General features: G+C 35.6%; 1 long non-coding RNA gene across 1 annotated transcript in view; it reads left to right on the plus strand.

Moving 5' to 3' along the window:
• LOC110267028 overlaps positions 1-6,769 on the plus strand; it is a 14,457-nt gene that overhangs the window by 1,364 nt on the left and 6,324 nt on the right. The window contains exon 2 of the long non-coding RNA XR_002354336.1: positions 5,576-6,394. This is a non-coding gene — a long non-coding RNA (uncharacterized LOC110267028). The remainder of the gene's footprint in view (positions 1-5,575; positions 6,395-6,769) is intronic.

Consider the following 6,769-nt stretch of genomic DNA (forward strand, 5'->3'; position numbering starts at 1 on the left):
AACATTACAACAAAAGCGGAAGTTAGCGGCAACAAATTTGGGGCAGTTTGAAAAAATGCCGTTATCTAGTGATTTTGGAGCAGTTGCTGCGGCGGTTTAATTCCCCAGCCACCATATCGTTCAATTTATGACAGATTTGGAACAAACTGCCGAAATTATCATCTATTCTAATATATTAGATAAAGAGAAAAAAAAAATCCAATTTTCGTTTTCATTTTCTTTGTTCCATCTAGCGAAAATTCCCATTATTCTTCTTCTCCATCTCAGTCGAGAGATACCTAGGCTCCTTTTTTCCCCTTTTCTCAAATGGCATCATCACGGCCTCCTCTGTCGAAATCAGCTGACCTGGATCTCACAATCATCTCAGCCAAGCACCTCAAAAATGTGAACTGGAAGAACGGCATTCCCAAACCCTACGTTGTGTTCTGGGTCAGCCCTGATCGCCAATTGGCCACTAAATCCAACGATTCCGACTCCACAAAATCTGTCTGGAGCAAAAAGTGTAAGAGCAAACGTGGAGGTATGGGATCAATTTTTACTCTTATTTCTATAAAATGCAACAATCTATAAGTATTTGATTTTATTGACACATGTAAATATTATGCTTCTTAGGTTGCTAATGGAGAAGGGTTACCCTTGGTTGTTAAGGAGTTGGGTACTTGTGATCTCTACCCACAAGTGAGTGAATATTCTTCTTTCTCACATGATGTTCCATTTTATTGCTCTGTTTCTTCTTATTTTGAAAGGTTTCTGTTCTTTTTCAATTTCTATCATACAACCCTTTTTTTTGTGGGATTTTGAAAATGAATGATTGGCATGTTTATCCTGATTGATTATGTAGTATTTTTCACAAGTTTTCTGAAGCCTACCAGAAGTTTTGTTGTGCTTCTATGCAAAAAGCTTGATTTTATTATGTAATGTTAGAAATTGAAATTGAATTATTGAACAACTTAATCTATAAGGATATAATTGTATAACATAAATGATTTCTTCTACTTTTATGATTGGGCAGATTGCAGGTTAATTTATCGGATTGATGTTAATGTGAAAGTGAGTAAGTGATGTTCATTTTATATCAAACTGAAAAAATAGAAATTTCAGATCATTTAAAATGCATTAACTTGACTTTTTATTATCTATTAATTTATTGTCAACGTTATGGGATATACATGTCATATACTTAATTTGATTTATACATGTTTTGCATTGATAAGTAACTGTAATCAAATGCAGCTATCTAGAGTATGGTTGATTATATTCTGATATATACTCACAAACCAGGAAAATAGCATCAGCAATCACTAAGAAGCTGAAAAAAAAAAGCTCAACTCCGATTCTGGAAACACATACCCAAGCCTCCAAATCTCTATATGATTCCCTGATCAGAGCAAGAAGCATTGAAATTCTTCAAGAGAAAAAGTTAAATTAAGAATGATGGGAGCGATGGCGACAGTGATGTTGTAACACCCCAATTAGCCTAAACTTTACCTCGCATCGTAAAGCAAAGATTAATCAAGGATTATGACAGTTCTAAGCTCATACATATGATATATAGAAGGAATAATATTATCTAGAAGCCTGATGAAGGATATAATTCAAAAACAGGATTTAAAAGCGCAAAACGAACTAACGAAGCATCTAACATAAAGCACAAGAAACAGATGTGATATAAGCAAGAATAATAGTATAATAGTGTAATATCATAAGAAACTAGCCACGGCTCGCGGAGTTTAAGCCGGCTAGCCAAATATGCCGACAAAAGGAAACTGAAGCTTAAAATGGCTTATACAAGTTTTGTTCTCTCTCAAATACAAGCCTCTAGGCCAAAATAAAAATACAAAAGTGAGAGATATATATAAATAAACAAAATAAATCAAAGAGACTCAAAAGGTATCCGGATCCTCCGTTTCTATCACCAACCAAATAACTCACCGAGGTGGGTTGTAACCTGCATCTGAAAAACACAATAGAAATATGGTATGAGAACCGGAGGTTCTCAGTATGGTAACAGTGCCCAGTGATGTAGGTTATAAGACTCCCGGATGCCAAAGGCAATCCTAGACTCCATATCCATCATAAGAATTCAAGCTTAAAGCATTCTAAACCAAATAAGCATAATATGTAAAACCTTAACAAAACTTAAACCATTGCACCATAAAGGGTAATCTATCTTAAGGGATTTCTAATCTAATCAAACACTGTTGTCCCACAGCCTTCACCAACTGATCCTCCATGCGATCCCATCACCACCGCCTTCTGAACCTCCTCAATCCCAGTAGAAAACACAAATATATATAATACAAGTAAAACACAGATAGAAGCATATATAGCAATTAATTAAAATAGCAATTATACATGTTATACAGATACGAAAACAATATCAAGTCGGTAAAGCATACAAACAGATAGAAAATGCACATGATGAATGCCTGCCCTACTGGCTGTGATATCACATTGTCGGTTCAACTGCCAACCTGACACATCTCCATGGAGATGTTGCCCTTCGGAATAATGGTGTGGGAACCCCCGAGATATAGTGCTTGGATCACTATCCAGGGTTTTGCGCCTGTACGCTCTGATGATCCGAAGGGATGCAAGCGGGATCTATTGCCACCGACCTCACATCTAAGCGCAAGCGGAACGAACCACTGCCCTTACACCGCCGCCGCTACCTCGATAGGCGGGATCCAACCTCGGCCCCTGTCAGGCGCATAGCATCTCATAATCTAAATATAAATCAATACTTCAGTGGTTTTCAGAAAACATTTTCAATATCACATGGATCCATCATTTCCTTTAGAGTCCTCGACTCATCTCAACCATTGCCAATTCATATTTCCATTCCTCTTCTAACTCTGCCAACCCATCCTCAGTACACCAGAAACCTAAGCCTCTGTTTCTCTAATTTTTCATAATAATCATTAACTAAGACCCTTAGCCTGTTTCCCATATTCCCATACTCAAAATTTAAGCCTAAAAGCCTTAAAATGGTGTTATAGAAGCTTACGACCTTGTTAGGAAGGTGAAATAGTTGAAAACAAAGTTAAATTTGTGAAACAGGGCATGTGCGTCCGCACAGGGGTGTGCGTGCGCATGCCCAGGAAGATTTTGAAAGTGTGCGTATGCATAGGAGTGTGTGTACGCACAGGTATAAAAACTTGTAAGGTCTGTTCACTCGCACAGGGTGTGCTAGCGCTCCCAACAGACGATCCTTCCCGACTTGTGCGTGCGCACCGGGCTGTGCTAATGCTGCAAGCAGAGAGCCTTTTCCTGCCTGTGCGTACGCACAGGTCTGTGCGCCCACACAGAATAAGAATTTTGCAGGATTGTGCGTTCGCACAAGGCTGTGCGTGCGCACATATCAGAAATCATGAAATTCTGCAACTTTGCAGAATTTCAGATTTTTAACACCAACTTTGAATGATCATAACTTTCTCTACAAAATTCTAAATTTTACAAACTTTATATCGAATTAAAGGGTTTTCAATGAACTTTAATTTTAAACAATTTTCAATCAATTTTGAAAACTGAGATAAAAGTTATGATCATACAAAGTTTACCAAAAACCTGCTTTTACCAAAATCCACAATTTCTTACCATACACATTCCACACCATACCAAACCATTCAAAAATCTATTTTTCATGAAAATTAACCCTTTTGTGTCATAATACACCAACAATATCCCATTTTCCTTCACATTTTACTATTCTCAACCTCAACATCAATTATATAACACTTATCATCAAACCACATTCAGATTTACCATTTCATCAACCTTAACATCACATCTATAATAATAAACCATCTTTCTAATCCATACAATCATTCAACACCATCATATCATTATAAAACATCATAATTGCACCCGACATTCATCAACTCCTCATAAACCATCATTCATCAATATTCAACATACCAACAATCATTTTATTTCAAACCTATCCTATGGGTCACTAGCCTAAGTGTCCATGAATATTATATACTACCGAAGAAATCGAAACCATACCTTGGCTGATTTTCTATATGCGCCAAAACCTCAAAATAGCACAAGTTGAGTTTTTCACCACAAGTAAGCCACCAATGTAACTCTAACAAGCACCAACAAGCTCCAAACTCACAATAATCAAACTATATATGCATAAACCATCAAAAATCAACTTAGGGTTCCATTTAACTATAAAATCACAAGGGTTTAGTGGCTTTTAACTTTTCCAACAGATTTGATAGCAAAAAATCCAATGCTAAGCAAGGATTAGAGGAAACCTAAACATCCAAAATCATAAAAACTCATTTAACCCAAAGCCCTAATAAACCCGAAATTTTGAAGAGAGAAACTGAGAAGGATTTGAGATTTTCTTACTAGTTTCTTATATGAGTTTTGTAGAGCTCTTCACAAGGAATGCATAGCCACTGACGGCACGCAAATTGGAGCACCGTAGCTCGTGATATCGCGAAGAGAAGAGATGGGTGAATAGTATTTTCTTCTTCCTCTTCTCCCCTTTTTATTTCAGCATAGGTGTGTTGTGTTTATGTGTGTGTATGCTAGAAATGGGTTCATTAATAAACCTTTTATATGCTGGGCTTGGGCCCAACTTGGGCCCGGTCCAATCCGTTAGCGTTTTTAGCCCGTTTGGCCCAACTTCGGGCCAAACCTTTAAAATTAACGCCCGGTTTTCTATTTCTAATGTTTTTCTAAGGTTTTTGACTGTTTCCACTTTTTCTCATGCGGTACCGGGCAGACTTGAACCAGTTCAACCGGTTTAACTACCGGTTCACGGTTTTTTACGCTTTTTTGTAGAAAACACATTTTCTGACTAGGAAGGACCTACTGAATTCAAAAATCACATTTAAATCCCCAAATTCTCATCTTAACTTTCCGAAATTTAATTTGGACATTTAAATGATTTTATTTGTGAAAATTCTGGTTCTTACAGATGTACCATTATTGGACGATAAAGCAAAGCGAATGAGGGAAATATGATTTTATATGCACCATTATTAGAACTTATATGATCTTGTAGTGTTTTATATCCATGCTTTGTTCGAGTAGGATGAAAAGCAATATTTTAGGGATGGAGGGAAATATGGAGTACCTTCTTGAAAAAGTAAGTGTAGCATTAAATTAATATTATTTATCATTAGCAAAAACAAAAAGAAGAATAGGAGGCTTGAGAGTTTATTAGCAATTAAGTAATTACATATTTCTTTATTTTTTCCTTAAAAAATCCAGATCATGTCTGTACAGTCTAGGAGTGACAGTGTTAACACTTCTTTATTTGAAAAGAGGGAGCACATTGAGAAATTGCATCGCACTTGTAATCTTCTTCGAAAAGTTCAGATATTAAAGAATGTTTGTCAAGTTTATATATATTATTGTAAGCATGATGATTTTATCTCTCGTATAATTTATACTTTTCATGATTTTCTGTTTTGGTTTTGAGTTATATCATTTTGTTCCTCCCTTGTGGAATATAAAAGGGTGTTCCTTTCTATGGTTGTATTAATATATTGTTTCTTGTTGAATTGTGGCTCTTGCCTTATTTTTTAAATAAACAATAGATAAATAATGTTAGAGACTCTTGGAGACATCCAAAATGTCTGATAAAATGATATCTAAAGTGGAGAATGATAATGTTCAAAAGCAGGTTGATGTGAACTCCATGTCAAAGAAAATTAAAATACTGAGGATCTGGCTGCTTAAGATATCGAAGACTCCTGACATTATCAGGGAGAACATGCGTGAAGATATTATTATTGAAAATCAGGAGCTTATGAACCATACACATGGCAAACTTGAGGAGACATACTAATTCTCCACAGCTTGCAATGGAAGTGAGAAAATGGTGCTTGAGAATTCAGTTCTTGTCACATTCCTCAGGCAATTGAAATCAAAGGCAGAAAATCTTGTGACAGAAAGAGATGCCCTTGAGGAGTTGAGGACCCAGTCTAAGGAGTTCTTGGCACAGCAAACGGATGTCAAAATTACTATGTTAAACATTGAACCATAACTAGTTGAATCTATCAATGATTAACTAAATTCTCAAGTTAGAATTGGAAAACAATTGTTGTCTCAGAAGAAAAAAGAAATTATGAAAGCAGTAGAGATGTTTAGTATAACAAACCAATTGAGTCTCTAGACCATAATTTAGATATCATTAAATCTCCTTATATCCTAATAGCTGGTTATTTGATCATTTGTGATAAGCTTGGCACCAGTTAATATTAAAATATTTGATCAATATATTGTTTAAAGGATCATTTCCAGGTTCAAAATTTGGTCTCTAGGAGCTGCTTGTTGCGTCGCCATCTTTGCCCGCGTCATTATTGTCAGTTCAGGCCTGCTGTTGACTCGTCTTCTCTTCTCCGGTGCGCACCCATTTCTATGGTGCAAGGTAAATATTCATGTGCTTACTTTTGTATTTATCTATGTCTGATGTATATAAAAATTCTTTATTAGCAATAAGGAACATATAGTAGTCTATACATATATATAAATAAATCTCTTCATATTTGTTTTTTATATTCATGTAATTTAAACCTGAGATCTTGATAGAAATTAAATGCAAACAAGAATAATGTTGCTAATTATATATATATATATATTTGCCATGTATAATAGGAACCATATGGATCAGGCCCTACGTAAAGTGCATAATTTTCAAGATAGTTAAAATTGTGAGCCTACTACTGGAAACAAATGAGTATCCTTTCACTTCTAAATGAATCCACCAAAAACAACTAACTATATGAAAAGATATAAGATATAT

This window comes from Arachis ipaensis, chromosome B09 (assembly GCF_000816755.2).
Source record: "Arachis ipaensis cultivar K30076 chromosome B09, Araip1.1, whole genome shotgun sequence".
Lineage (NCBI taxonomy): Eukaryota > Viridiplantae > Streptophyta > Magnoliopsida > Fabales > Fabaceae > Arachis > Arachis ipaensis.